Source organism: Aegilops tauschii, chromosome 4 (genome assembly GCF_002575655.3).
Source record: "Aegilops tauschii subsp. strangulata cultivar AL8/78 chromosome 4, Aet v6.0, whole genome shotgun sequence".
In the NCBI taxonomy this organism is placed as follows: Eukaryota; Viridiplantae; Streptophyta; class Magnoliopsida; order Poales; family Poaceae; genus Aegilops; species Aegilops tauschii.
Window position 1 is genome coordinate 464,414,202 of NC_053038.3, and position 21,625 is coordinate 464,435,826.

The 21,625-nt window shown below is 47.0% G+C and overlaps 1 pseudogene; it reads right to left on the reverse strand.

Moving 5' to 3' along the window:
- Positions 1-7,448: 7,448 nt before the first annotated feature.
- LOC141021962 (uncharacterized) lies at positions 7,449-8,125 on the reverse strand (annotated as a pseudogene).
- Between the last annotated feature and the right edge of the window lie 13,500 nt (positions 8,126-21,625).

The window sequence follows — 21,625 nt, forward strand, 5'->3', positions numbered from 1 at the left end:
AAAGCGAATGTTCCAACTCCGAGATGCTTGCACCAGCCCATAAATTGAGCGCTGGAGCTTGCATACTTTGTTAGCATTCTTAGGATCGACAAAACCTTCCGGCTGCATCATATACAACTCTTCCTTAAGGAAGCCGTTAAGGAATGCCGTTTTGACGTCCATCTGCCATATCTCATAATCATAGTATGCGGCAATTGCTAACATGATTCGGACGGACTTCAGCTTCGCTACGGGTGAGAAAGTCTCATCGTAGTCAACCCCTTGAACTTGTCGATAACCCTTAGCGACAAGTCGAGCTTTGTAGATGGTCACATTACCATCCGCGTCCGTCTTCTTCTTAAAGATCCACTTGTTTTCTATGGCTCGCCGCTCATCGGGCAAGTCAGTCAAAGTCCATACTTTGTTTTCATACATGGATTCTATCTCGGATTTCATGGCTTCTAGCCATTTGTCGGAATCCGGGCCCGCCATCGCTTCTTCATAGTTCGAAGGTTCACCGTTGTCTAACAACATGATTTCCAGGACAGGGTTGCCGTACCACTCTGGTGCGGAACGTGTCCTTGTGGACCTACGAAGTTCAGTAACTTGATCTGAAGCTTCATGATCATCATCATTAACTTCCTCCCCAGCCGGTGTAGGCACCACAGGAACATTTTCCCGCGCTGCGCTACTTTCCGGTTTGGAAGGGATGACTATCACCTCATCAAGTTCCACTTTCCTCCCACTCAATTCTTTCGAGAGAAACTCCTTCTCTAGAAAGGACCCGTTCTTGGCAACGAAGATCTTGCCCTCGGATCTGAGGTAGAAGGTATACCCAATAGTTTCCTTAGGGTATCCTATGAAGACGCATTTTTCCGACTTGGGTTCGAGCTTTTCAGGTTGAAGTTTCTTGACATAAGCATCGCATCCCCAAACTTTTAGAAACGATAGCTTAGGTTTCTTCCCAAACCATAATTCATACGGTGTCGTCTCAATGGATTTAGACGGTGCCCTATTTAAAGTGAATGCGGCAGTCTCTAAAGCATAACCCCAAAATGAGAGCGGTAAATCGGTAAGAGACATCATAGATCGCACCATATCCAATAGAGTGCGATTACGACGTTCGGACACACCATTTCTCTGAGGTGTTCCAGGCGGCGTGAGTTGTGAAACTATTCCACATTTCCTTAAGTGTGCACCAAACTCGTGACTTAAATATTCTCCACCATGATCTGATCGTAAGAATTTTATTTTTCTGTCACATTGATTCTCAACTTCACTCTGAAATTCCTTGAACTTTTCAAAGGTTTCAGACTTGTGTTTCATTAGGTAGACATACCCATGTCTACTTAAATCATCAGTGAGAGTGAGAACATAACGATATCCTCCGCGAGCCTCAACACTCATTGGACCACACACATCGGTATGTATGATTTCCAATAAGTTGGTTGCTCGCTCCATTGTTCCGGAGAACGGAGTCTTGGTCATCTTACCCATGAGGCATGGTTCGCACGTGTCAAATGATTCGTAATCAAGAGACTCCAAAAGTCCATCTGCATGGAGCTTCTTCATGCGCTTGACACCAATGTGACCAAGGCGGCAGTGCCACAAGTATGTGGGACTAACGTTATCAACTTTACATCTTTTGGTATTCACACTATGAACATGTGTAACATCACGTTCGAGATTCATCAAAAATAAACCATTGACCAGCGGGGCATGACCATAAAACATATCTCTCAAATAAATAGAACAACCATTATTCTCGGATTTAAATGAGTAGCCATCTCGAATTAAACGAGATCCAGATACAATGTTCATGCTCAAAGCTGGCACTAAATAACAATTATTGAGGTTTAAAACTAATCCCGTGGGTAGATGCAGAGGTAGCGTGCCAACGGCGATCACATCGACCTTGGAACCATTCCCGACGCGCATCGTCACCTCGTCCTTCGCCAGTCTCCGTTTATTCCGTAGTTCCTGTTTTGAGTTACAAATATGAGCAACCGCACCGGTATCAAATACCCAGGAGCTACTACGAGTACTGGTAAGGTACACATCAATTACTTGTATATCACATATACCTTGGGTGTTGCCGGCCTTCTTCTTGTCCGCTAAATATTTGGGGCGGTTCCGCTTCCAGTGACCACTTCCCTTGCAATAAAAGCACTCAGTCTCGGGCTTGGGTCCATTCTTTGACTTCTTCCCGGTAACTGGTTTACCGGGCGCGGCAACTCCCTTGCCGTCCCTCTTGAAGTTCTTCTTACCCTTGCCCTTCTTGAACTTAGTGGTTTTATTCACCATCAACACTTGATGTTCTTTTCTGATCTCTACCTCAGCTGATTTCAGCATTGAATATACCTCAGGAATGGTCTTTTCCATCCCCTGCATATTGTAGTTCATCACAAAGCTCTTGTAGCTTGGTGGAAGCGACTGGAGGATTCTGTCAATGACCGCGTCATCCGGAAGATTAACTCCCAGCTGAGACAAGCGGTTATGCAACCCAGACATTCTGAGTATGTGCTCACTAACAGAACTGTTCTCCTCCATTTTACAGCTGAAGAACTTGTCGGAGACATCATATCTCTCGACCCGGGCATGAGCTTGAAAAACCAGTTTCAGCTCCTCGAACATCTCATATGCTCCATGTTTCTCAAAACGCTTTTGGAGACCCGGTTCTAAGCTGTAAAGCATGCCGCACTGAACGAGGGAGTAATCATCAGCACGCTGCTGCCAAGCGTTCATAACGTCTTGGTTCTCTGGGATTGGTGCTTCACCTAGCGGTGCTTCTAAGACATAATCTTTCTTGGCTACTATGAGGATGAGCCTCAGGTTCCGGACCCAGTCCGTATAGTTGCTGCCATCATCTTTCAGCTTGGTTTTCTCTAGGAACGCATTGAAATTGAGGACAACGTTGGCCATTTGATCTACAATACATAGTGTAAAGATTTTAGACTAAGTTCATGATAATTAAGTTCATATAATCAAATTATTTAATGAACTCCCACTCAGATGACATCCCTCTAGTCATCTAAGTGAAACATGATCCGAGTTCAACTAGGCCGTGTCCGATCATCACGTGAGACGGACTAGTCAAGATCGGTGAACATCTCCATGTTGATCGTATCTTCTATACGACTCATGCTCGACCTTTCGGTCCTCCGTGTTCCGAGGCCATGTCTGTACATGCTAGGCTCGTCAAGTCAACCTAAGTGTATTGCATGTGTTCCGAGGCCATGTCTGTACATGCTAGGCTCGTCAACACCCGTTGTATTCGAACGTTAGGATCTATCACACCCGATCATCACGTGGTGCTTCGAAACAACGAACCTTCGCAACGGTGCACAGTTAGGGTGAACACTTTCTTGAAATTATTATAAGGGATCATCCTACTTGCTACCGTCGTTCTAAGCAAATAAGATGCAAAAACATGATAAACATCACATGCAATCAAATAGTGACATGATATGGCCAATATCATTATGCTCCTTTGATCTCCAGCTTCGGGGCACCATGATCATCTTCGTCACCGGCATGACACCATGATCTCCATCATCATGATCTCCATCATTGTGTCTTCATGAAGTCGTCACGCCAACGATTACTTCTACTTCTATGGCTAACACGTTTAGCAACAAAGTAAAGTAATTTACATGGCGTTATTCAATGACACGCAGGTCATGCAAAATAATAAAGACAACTCCTATGGCTCCTGCCGGTTGTCATACTCATCGACATGCAAGTCGTGATTCCTATTACAAGAATATGATCAATCTCATACATCACATATATCATTCATCACATCTTCTGGCCATATCACATCACATGGCACTTGCTGCAAAAACAAGTTAGACGTCCTCTAATTGTTGTTGCAAGTTTTTACGTGGTTTGTAGGTTTCTAGCAAGAACGTTTTCTTACCTACGTATGACCACAACGTGATTTGCCAATTTCTATTTACCCTTCATAAGGACCCTTTTCATCGAATCCATTCCGACTAAAGTAGGAGAGACAGACACCCGCTAGCCACCTTATGCAACTAGTGCATGTCAGTCGGTGGAACCTGTCTCACGTAAGCGTATGTGTAAGGTCGGTCCGGGCCGCTTCATCCTACAATGCCGCCGAAACAAGAAACGACTAGTAGCGGCAAGAAGAATTGGCAAACTCAACGCCCACAACTGCTTTGTGTTCTACTCGTGCATAGTAACTACGCATAGGCCTGGCTCATGATGCCACTGTTGGGAATCGTAGCATAATTTTAAAATTTTCCTACGCTCACCAAGATGCATCTATGGAGTGTACTAGCAACGAGGGGAAGGGAGTGCATCTACATACCCTTGTAGATCGCGAGCGGAAGCGTTCCAATGAACGTGGATGACGGAGTCGTACTCGCCGTGATCCAAATCACCGATGACCGAGTGCCGAACGGACGGCACCTCCGCGTTCAACACACGTACGGTGCAGCGACGTCTCCTCCTTCTTGATCCAGCAAGGGGGAAGGAGAGGTTGATGGAGATCCAGCAGCACGACGGCATGGTGGTGGATGTAGCGGGTCTCCGGCAGGGCTTCGCTGAGCTTCTGCGGGAGAGAGAGAGGTGTTGCAGGGGAGGAGGGAGGCGCCCAAGGCTGTTGTGTGCTGCCCTCCCTCCCCCCTTCCCTTTATATAGGCCCCCTGGGGGGGCGCCGGCCCTGGAGATCAGATCCAAAGGGGGGGCGGCGGCCAAGTGGGGGGGAAGGGGTGCCTTGCCCCCCAAGGCAAGGGGGAAGCTCCCCCCCCCCCTAGGGTTCCCAACCCTAGGCGCAGGGGGGGAGGCCCAAGGGGGGCGCCCCAGCCCACTAAGGGCTGGTTCCCTTCCACTTTCAGCCCACGGGGCCCTCCGGGATAGGTGGCCCCACCCGGTGGACCCCCGGGACCCTTCCGATGGTCCCGGTACAATACCGGTAACTGCCGAAACTTTCCCGGTGGCCGAAACTTGACTTCCTATATATAATTATTCACCTCCGGACCATTCCGGAACCTCTCGTGACGTCCGGGATCTCATCCGGGACTCCGAACAACTTTCGGGTTTCCGCATACATATATCTCTACAACCCTAGCGTCACCGAACCTTAAGTGTGTAGACCCTACGGGTTCGGGAGACATGCAGACATGACCGAGACGCCTCTCCGGTCAATAACCAACAGCAGGATCTGGATACCCATGTTGGATCCCACATGTTCCACGATGATCTCATCGGATGAACCACGGTGTCGAGGATTCAATCAATCCGTATGCAATTCCCTTTGTCAATCGGTATGTTACTTGCCCGAGATTCGATCGTCGGTATCCCAATACATTGTTCAATCTCGTTACCGGCAAGTCTCTTTACTCGTACCGCAATGCATGATCCCATGACTAATGCCTTAGTCACATTGAGCTCATTATGATGATGCATTACCGAGTGGGCCCAGAGATACCTCTCCGTCACACGGAGTGACAAATCCCAGTCTCGATCCGTGCCAACCCAACAGACACTTTTGGAGATACCCGTAGTGCACCTTTATAGTCACCCAGTTACGTTGTGACGTTTGGCACACCCAAAGCACTCCTACGGTATCCGGGAGTTGCACGATCTCATGGTCTAAGGAAAAGATACTTGACATTGGAAAAGCTCTAGCAAACGAAACTACACGATCTTTTATGCTATGCTTAGGATTGGGTCTTGTCCATCACATCATTCTCCTAATGATGTGATCCCGTTATCAATGACATCCAATGTCCATAGTCAGGAAACCATGACTATCTGTTGATCAACGAGCTAGTCAACTAGAGGCTTACTAGGGACATATTGTGGTCTATGTATTCACACATGTATTACGATTTCCGGACAATACAATTATAGCATGAACAATAGACTATTATCATGAACAAAGAAATATAATAATAACCTTTTATTATTGCCTCTAGGGCATATTTCCAACAAATTCCTCCCAAAATAAAACCCACAAATCACTATACTTATAGACCATTGCAAGAGCTAATCTAGCAATGAGAGATGAAAGGACAGAGTTGCTAACCTTTGGGATCACTTGGATGGATGGGGTGCCTTCAAATCTTCACAAATTTTGGCAAAAATGGAGTGTGAGCTCGAGAGGAAGAGGAAGAAAACATAGGAGAGGGGAAAAACAGAGCGCTTCGGCTTGGGCTGGACGAAGCACTATATATAGTGTGACCTTTAGTACCGGTTGGTTATATGAACCGGGACTAAAGGTCCATCTCTAGTCCCGGTTCGTGGCATGAACCGGTACTAAAGGTTCTGGCCGGGCCCCAGCCTGACACAAGCCTGCCACCACCTCATTAGTACCGGTTCATGGCACGAACCGGTACTAAAGGTTCTCCACGAACCAGTACTAAAGGTTCTCCACCAACCGGTACTAAAGGTTCTTCACGAACCGGTACTAATGAGGGCCGCCCGCTGCCGTTGGAACCGAGACTAATGTGCTTCACATTAGGCCCTTTTTCTACTAGTGGACTCCCCTAGACCGCCCCGTGGATTTATGGTCCTACCGGAGGATTTCAGACGTCCGAACTGATCTTCTCGTCGTCCTCCGGCTATAATGCCCAACGGCGAGGCATACCCATCACCGAAACCTTAGTTGTTGCCTTCCCCTCCCCACCCTCTCCTCCTCTAGCCAGCTCCTCCCCTCTCCTTGACAATGCCACTGCGTCAGAAGGCATCCCATTGGTTTAACGGGCTGGCGTTGGAGAACCTTTCGTCCTAGATGCCGCGCAACCGTGAGGCAAACTCTCCCCGCGGCGCACTAGCCACGGGAGGTGGCGCATCCTCCTACCCGCGGCGACGAGCGCGAGGGCGGGGTGGGTCTGGCGCCTTGGACATCATCATCCCCGTCAACGATGACGTCCCATCGATGTCGTCCCACTCGACATCGAGGATGAAGCCCGAGGACCCACTAGGGCTCGTGTTGCGGCTCCTCGAGCTTGAAGAGAAGGCGCGTCACCGCAAATACGGACACTTCGGACCCACAGACAACGACAAGAAGAGCACTAGCAGCATGTTGTCGTTGCTCGTCGCTCCAACCCTTATGCCTACCTCGACGACCTAGATTCAGAAGAAGAGGAGGACGGTGACTGACGATGGACTAATGTTTATAGTAACAGATAGCTATGTTGAATAGTCGCTTGATGATATTTAAAGTCGTAAAATATATGTAATACAACTATTCAAGGCATTTTGACCAGAAACTCTGTACTTTTTTTGAATGGGAGAAGCTTTGTACTCCAAGGAGTAGTACTACATCCATGTGAGTTTATTTGTTCTTATCATATTTTGGGTCAAAATTTGACCACATATTTGACTAACAAAATATTAATACCTATCACCAAAGATGTATCGTTAGATTTATATTTGAACGTAGTTTTTGATTATATTATCTTTACTGTGTACTTATATTTTACTAGTCAAAATTATGATCAAACTATGACCTAAAATAAGAGGCACTGATAAACGGAGGTACTAGTACGACACAATGCGCACTGAACCGGGAAACGCGTTAAACGCTCCACTTCAGTTCTTACCTTGGCCTTTTTGGGAGATCTCCCTGTTCCACGGCAAATGCTACGAAATCTCGTTCGCTTGCCATTCCCGTACGCGATCTGCCTCGACGGTCTCGCCCGCACCACCCTCGCTGCCACGTGCCTCGAGAACGCCGACGCCCCCGCCCACTGCGAGGTCCGCGCCGTCTTCTCGATTGCCGCCGCGTCCTTCCGGTACATTTCTCACACCTGCCTCCCCTGCTTCGCTCGGGCGAGCTGCGGGTCGTTGGCGTGCCCCAGAGCGCGTCGTGGTGTGCCCCAGACCGGACGTGTACCCCGAGCGGCGTGAGCTCCAGCCACAGCGCGTCCGTGGAGGCCTGCACCGCCGACGGCGCTTCCAAGTTGACAGAGCGCCCGGACCGCCGAAAATCCATATGTAAGGCGTGACGCGCGGACGAGCCGCAGCTGGCCGAGGAAGGACTTCCACGGCCCGGCGCATGGCCTCGACGCAGCCTCGTGCAGTCGATCCCGGCGTTGTTGACGCGGCCGTGGTCGCGTAGCACGCGTGCGGCGGCGGCGGCGGCAATGCTGGCCCACGCGACGGAGATACTCATGCTCGCCGTGGACGTGCCGCGTGGCTCGTGCGCCTCCACACGGCCATGCCGTCGCCTGCGGTGCTGACGATCTAGCTCCTGTGCGTGGGCTGCCTCGCTGGGCTCCTCCGCAGGCTCTACCGCTCCATGGGAGAGTGCCCCATGGCCGCCGTGGGGTGCTGGAGCTTCTGGGGCTCGAGGCCCTGCTGCCCTGCACGCTCTTCGCGTCGTGCACCCCGAACACAAGCCGGCGAGCCTGCTCGCCGGCGCAGCTGTCGAGTTCAAGATCGCCGACTTTGGCGCCGGCAAGATCTTGCGGCGGCGGCTCGACACCTGCGCGTCCTCTAGTAAATGGGCTCATCCAGGACTCGAGTCTCAGTCTTACAATACTACGATACGGGTAGTCATGTACGGAAAAACCTATTGCCGGCGCGTCGCACAGGGATCGAACGATCTGCGTCCGGAGGGGATAAATTGACAAAAGATCCCTACATTGGTTGGCGTGAGATAAATTGACAGAGCCAAAAATCAAAGGAGGTCTGGGCTTTCGGGATCCCCAAATGTTCAATCTAGCAATGCTTGGAAAGCAAGGCTGGCGCATTCTGACCAAACCAGATTCTTTGTGCTCTAGAGTGTTGGAAGGGAAAGTATTTCCCACACTCAACTTTTCTGCAAGCCTCGATACCCAAGGGAGCTTCCTCTACCTGGAAGGCTATCATCGCAGGCAGGAAGGCTTTGGAGAGGGGACTGATCCACCGAATAGGAGATGGCTCATCTATATCTATTTGGAATGATCCTTGGATCCCAAACATAGTCACTATGAAACCGACTGGTAGATTAGGGGCGGCGCCCCTGCACACTGTCTCAGAGCTGATAGATGACTACACTGGGAGTTGGAAGGCCAGTTTGGTCCGCCAAAATTTTCTGCACCCCGATGCTGAGGCGATTCTTAATATACCCTTGAAAAGATCAGGTGGGAAAGATAGTTTGGCGTGGTCGTTGGAAAAGTCGGGTAACTACACTGTAAAATCAGTGTATCGCTCTCTCATGACTCGGAACGAGCTTAGTTCTCTAGAGGAAGGGACGATGACGGACACTTCATCAGCAAATAAACAGTTATGGACCGCACTTTGGAAACTACGGGTGGTGCCGAAGGTTAGGGTTTTCTGGTGGAGGGTTTTGCGTGGCATCCTGCCAGACTACATGACTCTACAGCACCGTCACATCAAGCCACTTGGCCGCTGCGATCTATGCAAGGCCATGAATGAAGACTTAATGCATGCACTCATCTCATGCTCACACGCCAAGCAGTTTTGGGTTGCGGCGAAGGATCGGTTTGATCTCCATCTACCGAGGCTGCATCCGCTAACATGGGCACGGGATATTGTGCTCGATGAGATGTTTCTGACGAGGCTCGGTGTCAGATTATCACAATCATGCATACAATATGGACCTCCAGGAACAAATGGACCCACGATCAGGAGGGCTTCTCCCCGGTGCAAGCGCTCAAGTGGATCCATGAAACCCTGGCCATACTCGACTACCTAACCGTCGCCCAGTGGTGCTGGTGGGACGGAGTTGGAACCCCCCGATGTGGGGTGGATTACCATCAATACTGATGGCTCGGTACTCCCAAACGCGTTGTCAGGAGGAGCAGGTGGCGTTGCTCAGTCTCACATTTCTTTTGTGGGAGCTTGGTGCAAGCCGCTAGAGGGGGTCTCTGATCCTTTTATTGCTGAGCTCCTAGCGTTTCGGGAAGGTGTGATCTTTGCTCATCTACGTGGAATGTCACATGTGATAATGCAGGTCGACTGCATGGAGCTGGTCACCCAATGGAGTTCGCGTGGCAACTCACGATCTATTGCTGCGCCTATCTTTTGTGAACTTGAAGCTTTAGTCCTTAATTTTGTTTCTTTCTCGGTTCAGCATATCAGTAGGGATCTTAACTTCCCGGCCCACTTATGTGCACAGCGCGCTAGTGCAACGGAGGGTACGGACTGCTGGCTCGATGCGAGTCCAGATTTCCTTGTCAACAGCCTACGGGCAGACTGTAACCGCATAATTATTCGTTAAATAAAGTCAGAGTTCGATGCAAAAAAAAGGGATCGAACGATCGATCCGACACGGGCCGGCCCATTTAGTAGCGAGACGGGCATCCCCCCATATCCCAGTTTTGGGAACATTCTGGTACGCGAAATCACTGGTGAAGGAGTTTGTGTATGCGAGACGGGCATCCCCATATTCAGATACATGACCTGCCGGAGCTCTTTTTCTATCTTATAAAATCCCTTGCTTCCACGGTGGGTGAATTTGTGCATGCTGAGCCAAAATCCCAAGATTTCGAGGGTAATTTCTTTCGCGTCCGAGTCAAAGTGGATGTCACAAAACCTCTGAAAAACGCCGTGTCTCTGATGATCAAGAAGAAGAGGGAGATCTATTAGCTTATGCAAGGTAAAAACCCAAGCTATACCGGTTTCGGCCTATTAGCTTATGCAATGTTCTTATTACCAAGGTTCTTTGCCGTGTTCTTATTTCCAAGGTTAAAACCCCACGCTCTTGACCCAGTTTTGGCCTATTAGCTTATGCAATGTCCTATATAAACCGGCTTCCAAAGTTATTTCAAATCGTCTGAAACTTATTTTACCGGAAATTATATCTGAGGAGCAATCGACGTTTGTTCCTAGATGTATGATCACTGACAATATAATTGCTGCATATGAGTGTCTGCATTTTATGAAGAGGAACAAAGCTCAAAAACATAGGCATTGCACCCTGAAGTTAGACATGATGAAGGCGTATGATCGCGTGGAATGGCCCTATCTTAGAGCTATAGTGTTAAAACTTGGCTTCAGGGAAAGATGGGTAAATATAATTATGGGGATGGTCAGCTCGGTCTCCTTTTCAGTTCTCTTCAATGGGCAAAAGTTGGAAGAATTTAAACCAACTCGTGGTATCCGTCAGGGTGATCCTATTTCACCTTATCTCTTTTTGCTGGCAGCAGAGGGCCTTTCGTGCCTCCTAAAATCCAGAGTTCAGTCATCTAGTCTTGGTGGCATTCAAGTGGCTACAACGGCACCGCCGGTGAACCACTTGCTGTTTGCAGATGACAGCCTGCTGTTTTTTAAAGCAACTCAAGATGGGGCTGAGGAAGTGTCTCTCCTTTTGGAAACTTATGCAAAGGCTTCTGGACAGCGGGTCAATAAAGATAAGTCATCAATCCACTTTAGCAAGGGATGTCCCAATGAGATGAGAAGTATGGTGAAAAATATATTGAATGTCCCAAATGAGCAGTTAAATGAGAAATATCTTGGGATGCCCTCTGATGTGGGTGCCTCAAGGAATGGGGCTTTTAAGTACTTGAAAGACAGGTTGTGGAATAAAATCCAAGGTTGGATGGAAAAAGTGATGTCGGCAGCAGGAAAAGAGGTCCTAATTAAATCAATTGCCCAAGCTATACCGGTTTTCTCAATGTCATGTTTTAAGCTACCGAGAGGTCCTTGTGAACATCTTACTTCCATGATCAAGGCATTTCGGTGGGGGAGTAAAAGAGGACAGCGCAAACCGTATTGGGTGTCGTGGGACACGATGAGCATGCCAAAGTACATGGGGGGACTAGGATTTAGAGATCTTGAGATCTTTAATCTTGCGCTTCTAGCAAGACGGGCTTGGAGAATCCTAGAAAACCCCGATTCTTTAAGTGCACGAATCCTTAAGGCGGTGTACTTCCCTGCAGTTGATTTCCTTGATGCAACACTAGGAACCCACCCCCTCACAGATTTGGAGAGCAATTGTTGAAGGACGAGACACTCTTAAACAGGGGCTTATCAGGCGAATTGGCAATGGTGCTACTACTGAGATTTGGCACTCAAACTGGATACCGAGAGAAGAAAATATGCGAACACTTCTATCACGTGTGGCTCAACTACCTGTGCTCGTTTCAGAACTTCTAGATGTCCCGAACGCCAGGTGGAACCGTGAGGTTCTGGGACAGGTTTTCTTGCCACATGATGCAGCAGCAATTATGCAGATACCGGTGTGTACTCGTAATATGGAGGATTATTGGTCCTGGAATTTCAAAAAACCTGGAATATTCACTGTACGGTCAGCTTACAGGATGATTGTGGCAGCAAAGAAACGGCGTGAAGATTGGCTTGAGGAGAGGCCGGGCTCCTCAAACAACTCAGCAAATGAAAAATCATGGACCTCGCTTTGGAAGATTCTTGTGCCAGCGAAACCGGAAGTCTTTCTATGGAGATTGGCGCAACATTCTTTGCCCACAGACGATGTGCGAAAACATAGAAACATGATGGACAGAGATGTGTGCTCAATCTGCGGGATTCCTGGAGATATAGCCTCATCGAGTGTTGCATGGCACGGTGTGTGTGGGCTTTGGTTGACCCAGAACTTATGGACAGGATGATGGCTACAATGGAACCTTCAGCTAGAAACTGCCTTTTTACTCTAATGGATGAATTATCACATGATCAGTTCACACGGCTTACTGTGACCTTGTGGGCAATATGGACGGCGAGACGAAAGCTGATCCATGAAGGTATAAACCAAAGCCCCTTGTCGACGCACTTATTTGTGACTACTTTCATCGCTGAACTGGAACAAATATATCCAGAGGAGCCACATGAAACAACAAGAGCAGCAAGTAGTAGCACTCAGAGACAATGGCTTCCCCCTGCGCTGGGATCTGTCAAAATTAACGTCGACGCGGGCGTGTCTGTAGCACGTAACTTGGGTACTGCAGCAGCAATTTGCCGGGACAGAGACGGAGGTTATTTGGGCTCGTCAGTACTGGTCATTGGAGGCCTTCTGGATGCACCGTCACTAGAAGCAATAGCCTGCAGGGAGGCTTTATCACTAGGGCAAGACCTGGGCATGCAGTTCCTATCCATTGGGTCTGACTATAAGCATGTGGTTAATCACATCAATCTGGGAGCAGGAGGCAACTATGACAGCATCATTAGAGAGATCAGAGATTATAGTAATAGCTTTAGTGAGTGTGTATTTAATTTTGAATCAAGAGCTTTGAATTTCGAAGCGCATAGACAAGCTACATTTAGTATTTCCCTTCCCCTGGTAGACACTTATGGTTGGGAGCTCCACATAACGTGAACTCTATTTCTGTAAACATTACAACATGCAATAAAGCCTAGATGCTTTTCCCTAAAAAAAAGTAGTGAAGGAGTATTCGTTACAAAGATCACTCCCACCTCCCCAGGTTGCGACAAGTGGCGCGCTGCATGTGCGCCACTTGTCACAACATGGGAGTTTTTCCTTTTTTCGTAGATCCGTTTATTCAAAATATTTTATCCCTTGAACCGTGCGTTCAAATCTCGAACTGTTTTCCCCGTTGGATTCCTCGTGTCGAGATCTTCAAAACTAGATCCCATGTTGATAGGTTTTGATGAACTTTTTTTCACGAAAAAACCGAACCGGGAGCACGGGTTTTTTTCTTTTCGAAAGAGACACACCCGTGCCTCTCGCGAAAGAACAACCATGCCTGTCACAGGAAAAAAACGCGTTTCTTTTTCCGTTTTCGAGAGGCACAGCCGTGACTCTCGCGAAAGCACAACCCTACCTCTCGCGAAAGCAAAACCGTGCCTCTCACGAAAGGAAAAAAAATAGAAAATGTGTTTTTTCCGTTTCCGAGAGGCACGTCCGTGACTCTCGCGAAAACACAACCGTGCCTCTCGCTGAAGCAAAACCGTGCCTATCGCAGAAGAAAAAAAAAACAAAAAACGTATTTTTTTTCCTTTTCTGAAAGGCATGGCCCTGACTCTCGCGAAGGCACAACCGTGCCTCTCGCGGAAGCAAAACCGTGCATCTCGCGGAAGGAAAAAAAATCAGAAAACAAGTTTTTTTTCGTTTTCGAAAGGGGCGGCCGTGACTCTCGCGAAGCAAAACCGTGACTCTCGTGAGAGAAAAAAAAATGAAAACACGTTTTTTCGCGAAATGTTTTTTGACCCAAAAGCTTAGCATTTCAAATATTGTTAGGTTCTTTTACAAAAAAGTTTAGCAATTCAAATATTTTTAGGTTCTTTTACAAAAAAGTTCTAAAATTAAAAGAAATAGAACTACAAATCTAATAAATGTTTGCATTTTTTGTTCAAACGTTCAGAATTTCAAAAAAAAATGTTCCTACTTTCAAAAATTTCATTAGTTGTTCATGTTTTTATAAATTTGTTCGTAAATTTAAAAAATGGTCGTAATTTTTAGTTGTAGACATAAATTCAAAAATTATTCTGGAATTTACAAAAATGTTCCAGCATTTCCAAATTTGTTCACATATTATGAAAATGTTTGTGTTCATTTTGTTCGCAGATTGAAAGAATGTTCTTGAATTTTAGAAAAAAATCATGTTTGCAAAGATGGGTTCTAATTTCCAAAAATGTTTGCATTTTGAAAAAATTGTACATAATTCCAAAAAATGTTCGTGTTTTGAAAAAAAGTCACAAATTAAAAAAATGTTCAAAGAGTTTCAAAAAATGTTCCAGCTTTTCCAAGTTTGTTCACACATTCAAAAAAGGCTTATTTTTTTAAACTTTGATCCTAAATTCAGAAAATGTATAGGGAATTTTCTGAAAAGGTTTCCGTTTTGAAACAGTTATTCATAATTTTGATAAATGTTCGCATTTTCAAGTGGTGTTCCTATTTTTAAGAAAATGTTTCTGTTTTTTGAAATATTGTTCGTAATTTCAATAATTCTTCTTGTTTTCAACTTTGTTCCCTTTTCAAGAAATGGTTGAGAAACTCCAAAAATGTTCACGTTTTTTCATGAAATGTTTGTGTTTTGAAAATTTTGTTCATAAATTTGAAAAGGTCCGTGTTTAAAAAAATATTTACATTTTTAAAAGAAAATAACTTTCGAAATTTCTAAGAAAGTTAACTCTGTTGTGACTTATAGTTCATAAGCACTGGGCTGCTATTTTTAGTTACAATGGCTATCGATTTTGGTTCACTGGCAGCAAGCCTCGATTCTGAATGTTTAGATTTCGCCACTGTGGCTTACTTCATTAAGGGCCGCGTTGCATCTAAAGCACAGAAGCTTGTTGGACAGGGCGACTAGCGTAGCTCGCTGTTAGCCGCCAATTTTAGGGTTCGAATCACAGCACTAGCCCCGCATTTTTTTGGCATTTTATCCACCACGCGAAGTGCCACCGCGTGCCACCCTAATATGGGCCGGCTCAGGTGAGCCGTGCCCTGTGTGAAACCTCGACTCTCTGACGTAGAGAGCGTCACATAGGAGGTCCTGTCATGTACGGAACCACGCGAAGTGCCACCGCGTGCCACTCTAATATGGGCCGACCCAGGTGAGCCGCGCCCTGTGCGAAACCTCAACTCTCTGACACAGAGAGCGTCACATAGGAGGTCCCGTCATGTACTTCCGTCCTTCATACATGTTTTTTTGAGAATGTTGCTGTGAACTTTTTCTGGGCTTTAGTTAGGCCTAGCTTTTTTTTGCCTTTTTTCTAGAATGTTGCTGTGAACTTTTTCTGGGCTTTAGTTAGGCCTAGTTTTTCTGCGGGCAAACTTCGAGAGCTTTATTCAACAAAAGCAGCCCTGGGACAGTCAGCCATAAGGCTACTGATCAGGAAACTAGGAGGAGCATGTAGCTAGCTCTCAGACACATCCAGAGTGCAAGCAAACTTCGCACAAAGGTGAGCCGGGAGGTTAGCATTATGAATTACATGTTGAAAAGAAAAAGAAATACACTGAGGTAGAAGCTCTCCTATTTCATCTAGAAGAGGCGCTACCACCGGGCGTGACAGTCGCCTAGTGTGCCAGAGATTAACGAGCTCCAGGCAATCGGACTCCATGATCAACCGCGGATGCTTGCTAGACGAACGCCATCACGAAAGGATAAGGTCTCCATGATTAGCGGGTCAGTAACATCCTGGTAAGGCTTGCTCCATGCAACAATAAACGAGGAAGCAGAACGAGCAACGCCACCCACTCCTCCCTTCCACAGATCAGAACAAATGACACCATCTGTATTAATTTTGATAATTCCATCATCTGGCGGACGCCACCCAAAACCAGGCAGAATTTTTGCATGATCACGAGGTAGTTCAAGTAGGGCAAGGGATTCCTTAGTCCGCTTAGCAGAAAGAACTCGATCGATTTCCTCGTTGTCATGTATCCACCGGTTTCTCGAGTGCCAAATCGACCACATCACCGTGATGATCTTCGGCCGATCTGTATCCAGGATGGCAGGGTCGCATAAAATGTCACGAGCCCAAGTGGCAGGATGAAGCCTCGACAGCCGAAAATCCAAAAGTGATTGCGCCTCATCCCAAAATTTCCTTGCATGAGAGCAGTGAGCTAGATCATGCATGAGATCCTCCTCCACAGCATGGCAAATTTTACACATACTTTTCTCTTGAATATGTCGATATTTGAGGGTTGCCTCATCGGGTAAAATACCCCTAAGAACACACCACCAAAAAACACGCACCTTTGGCACCACTTTGAGTTTCCACCGGGTTGTCCATATCTGTTTATCTGTCAATGAAGTGCTTGTAGCCGTCCCTTCCTCTGGAGCAGAAAGCTCTTTCTGAGTCACAAGAGCACGGTACGAAGATTTCACAGAATACATCCCTGACTTCTCGAAATCCCAGGCCAAAAAAATCATGTCCACCTCCATTATGTAATGGGATATTAAGGATAGCATCCTCATCAGGTGGTATGAAAACATCTCGAATGAGATCAGCACGCCAAGTCCAGTTATATGTGTGAATTAGCTCACTCATCAACTGTAGCTGCGTGCCCTCCGGTTTCAGTAGGGGCCGCATCAACAAAGTGCCCGGAATCCACTTGTCATCCCATATGGAGATGGTGGATCCATCTCCCACTCTCTTAATCAAGCCAGTGTTAAGAGCATCACGACCAGCCACTATTGCACGCCATGTGGCCGAGGAAGATTTTGGTACAGTTGTGTGCAAAAAATCAGTGTCCGGAAAATACCTTGCTTTTAACACTCTTGCACAAAGGAAATTTGGATTGTTCATGAGTCTCCAGCCATGCTTTCCCAACAGTGCCAAATTAAATAGGTGCAAATCACGGAAGCCCATTCCACCGGGATTTGGACCAATCTGCTGACACATCTGGGCTCTCCGCCTCTCAGTGGGCTACTCGCTACTCGCTGGAAGACGCTTTGGTGTTGCTTCACCAACAGTCAGAAATTTACTGGCGCCAACGAGGTGCCCTTAACTGGACTTTGAAAGGGGATGCTATGACGGCTTATTTTTTTGCGATCGCGAATGGCAGACGCCGCAGATGTTTCATTGACACTCTGTTGATTGACGGCGTTAGAATTTCTGACCAGTCCCTCATTATGAATCACATTGTTAGCTTCTATTCCAATTTACTCGGCTCTAAGCCGGACCCTGGGCTTGGCCTTTGCCCTGACTTCTGGGATGAGGGGTCTAAGATCTCTCCAGGCGAAAATTCGGGCCTGATGGTCCCCTTATCTGATGAAGAGATTTGGCAGGTGATTAGCTCGGCTAACCCGAATGCTGCTTCCGGCCCTGATGGTTTTTCGATCCCCTTCTTCAAAAAATTCTGGCCGCAGTTGCGGCCTCTCATTTGTACGATCATCCAAGGGTTCTGGTTGGGTACGGTGGACATCTCTCGCCTTAATTACGCTGTCATTACCCTTATTACTAAAGTCAAGGGCGCGGATTTGATCTCGCAATTTAGGCAGATTGTCCTTATTAATAACTTCGCCAAGTTTCCGGCTAAAGGGTTAGCTACTCGTCTCTCCCCCATTGCCCACCGTACCATTAGCCCTTTTCAGTCGGCTTTCATTAAGGGTCGTTTCATTCTGGACGGGGTTCTCTATTTGCATGAAATCGTTCATGACCTTAAGATTCGCAAGTCGAAAGCGGTGATTCTAAAATTAGACTTTGAGAGGCCTATGACTCGGTGAGTTGGCATTTTCTTCGTAGAGTTTTATTGGCCAAAGGGTTCGAGGGGCCCCTCGTCCATAGGATTCTGCAGTTGGTCTCGGGAGGCCACACTGCCATCAATGTTAATGGTCAGGTTAGCAAATTCTTTGCCAACAGTAGGGGCCTGAGGCAAGGCGATCCTGCCTCTCCCATTTTATTCAATTTTGTTGCAGATGCTTTATCTCGCCTACTCTCTAGGGCAGACACTAGTGGGCACATTACTCCGGTGTGTTCTAATCTCATTCCCCATGGTCTCACCCATCTCCAATATGCGGACGACACTATTATTCTGGTCGAGTTGAATGAGGCCTGCCTTGCCCACCTCAAATTTATTTTACTATGCTTCGAGGCTATGTCGGGGCTTAAGATTAACTTTGCCAAGAGCGAAGTACTTGTGACTGGTGTGGATGAATCGGAAGCCGCGCGAGTGGCCCACCTCCTTAACTGTAAGCAGGGCTCCTATCCGTTCAAGTACTTGGGTTTGCCTATTTTCCCGGATGTGGTCCATGCCAAAGATTTTGCCCCGGTAGTCACTAAGGTGGGAAACAGGGTCCTTCCCTGGCGGGGTAGATATAATACTAATGCTGGTAAAGTGGCTCTAATTAATGCTTGCCTCTCCTCCCTCCCCATGTTCCTTATGGGCTTCTTTCTCTTGTCGGCTGGGATTCATGCTGGTTTTGACAAACACCGTGGGGCGTTTTACTGGAATGCTGCGGACAATCGTCGCAAATATCGCTTCGTCAAATGGAAATTGATGTGCAGGCCCAAAAACCTTGGGGGTTAGGAATTCTTAATACTTCCATCATGAATCAATGCTTGATGATTAAATGGTGGTGGAAGATTATGAGCGCTGAGGATCAACCCCTTTGGCTGTCGATCCTTAAGGCTAAATATTTCCCGTCCTCGAGCCCGATGTTTGCTCTGCCGCGTGGTGGCTCTCAGTTTTGGAAGTCTCTGGTCAAAGTTAGACCTGTTTTTCAATCTTTCGTTAAGTTTGTTGTTGCTCTGCCGCGTGGTGGCTCTCAGTTTTGGAAGTCTCTGGTCAAAGTTAGACCTGTTTTTCAATCTTTCGTTAAGTTTGTTGTTGGGGACGGTTCCTCGATTCGGTTTTGGCTTGATTGGTGGTGTGGAGATTCACCTCTCTCGGTGACCTTCCCTACCCTTTTCTCTTACTGCTCTGACCCTAATATTTCTATTGCGAAGCTTGCATCCCAGGGGTGGAACCTGGCCTTTCGCCGTTCTCTGTCGCCTGTAGAGTTTGAAGATTGGCAACTTCTTACTGCCCTCTTCCCTACGCTCTCGACGGTCAGGGATTCGGTGCTTTGGCCGCTTTCTGCCTCTGGGCGTTTTTCTGTTAAGTCTCTTTATTCTAAGCTCGTTGGTGGCACGCCTACCAATCGTTTTTCCCAAGTTTGGAAGGCCCGTATTCCCCCTAAGATTAAAATTTTCTTGTGGCAAGCCTTTCGAGGCCGGTTGCCCTTGGCTGATCAGATTCGTAAGAGAAATGGGCCGGGCTCCCAGTTCTGTGCTCTTTGCGGTGATGTGGAAGACTCGGATCATATCTTTTTTCACTGTCACCTGGCTAAGCTTATTTGGAGTTGTGTGCGGGACTGGCTTCATGTGTCTTGGGCCCCTGCCTCCTTTGCCGAGTTGCGCAGCTTGGCTTCCAACCTCTCCGGTGTATCTAGACGCATCTTTTGGGTGGGCTTGGGGGCTTTATGCTGGTCTCTGTGGACTACTAGGAACAAATTTACTATCGAGCACGTGTTTCCGGCTGAACCGGCTGACTGCTTATTTAAATCGTGTGCTTTCCTGCAGCAGTGGAAATCATTGACTAAGGTCGACGACCAAGAGGCGCTCTCTATGCTGATCTACAAAATCCGGACGACGGCGTCTCAGTTATGCAGACAAGAGCAGGATGCTTGATTGCTTCGTTTGGGCCAGATGCTTTAGCTTTAGTTGGTTCTTTCTCTTCCGGCCTGCGTGCCGTGTACTGGCGTGGGAGCCATGTACCTGACTTTATCCTTCGTCGTCTTGCCCAGCGTTGGGGCTTGGGTGTGTTTGTTACTTTTCGGTGATGCTGTTGCTACCTGCCTTATGGCTTTATTTATAAAGTCGGGCGTATACCTTTCCTCTAAAAGAGAGCCAATGCATCGTTCTTCTATCCAATGAACTACTCCACCAATATTTTGCCATGCAAGAAGTAAATCCCTTGTAGACCTTCTTAGTAAGAAGAAATCAACTCATGCTAAAAGTGGGTATAGCTTGTACCACTGATTTCAATAGTGTCTCTTCCTGCGCAAGCGAGCTTTCTTTCAGACCATCCTTGTATCTTGCTTCTGATTCTTTCCCCTAGACGATCGAAAGTGCCGCTTGTAATTTTGCCCACCGTTGCGGGAAGACCCAAATACCTCTCAGTGAAAGCTTCAACATGAATACCGAGAGTCTGTTTTACCTGCAGCCGAGTATTATGAGAAGTGTTTGGGGTAAAATAAATGGCGCTCTTTTCCTTATTAACTCGCTGTCCAGATGCTTCCGCATAGATGAGAATAATCTCATTTAGTCGCTCAACACTTTGTGTATTCGCCTTGATAAAAATCAAACTATCGTCAGCGAACAGTAAATGACTGATCCAAGGTGCTCTGTAATTTACCCTGATTCCACGATCAATACCTTGGCCAACATAGTTTTTGAGCAAACATGAGAATCCTTCGGCACAAAGTAAAAAAAGATATGGTGACACTGGTTCACCTTGCCGGAATCCTCGAGAAGGAGAGAAAAATGGCAATAATTCTCCATTCATCCTCACAGAATATCTCACCGAAGATACACACTTCATGACCAATCCGACAAACTGATGGTGGAACCCCAGTTTCAGAAGAATTGCCTCCAAAAAATGCCACTCAATGCGATCCTACGCCTTCATCATATCTAGTTTGACAGCACTTGCGAGATTTTTGCCTTTTTTCCCGCGCTTCATCGCGTGTACACATTCATACGCCACTAGGACGTTGTCGGTGATCAAACGTCCAGGCACAGAGGCACTTTGCTCTTCAATGATGATCGCCTCCATATCATCTCTCATGCGATTTGAAATCGCTTTGGAAGCTATTTTAGAAAGTACAGCACAGAGATATAGGGCGATATTGTGAGATTCTCTCGGGATTACGCACCTTGGGAATAAGGGTAATAGAAGTGTCATTAAGCCCGGGTGGAAGCTCTCCCCCATTGAGAAAATCTAACACAGCGCACCACATTGTCCTCGATGATCGACCAGTGTCTTTGAAAGAAACCAGCCGTGAAGCCGTCTACCCCCGGGGCCTTTGACGGGGCCATTTGGAACAAAGCATGCTTGACCCTCCTCCTCTACAAAAGGTTTAGTCATCCAATAAACATACCTTTGCTTGCTTAAAATGGTTTGCATATTTCCACATTACTGCTTTATAGGGTCTACAGATTCCAAAATTCCACATGACTAATTAATTGCTTAACTGTCAACTAAATTTTACAACTAACCCAACTTACTTAGCCAGCTAGCCTTTTTCTATGCTCTGATAATTCA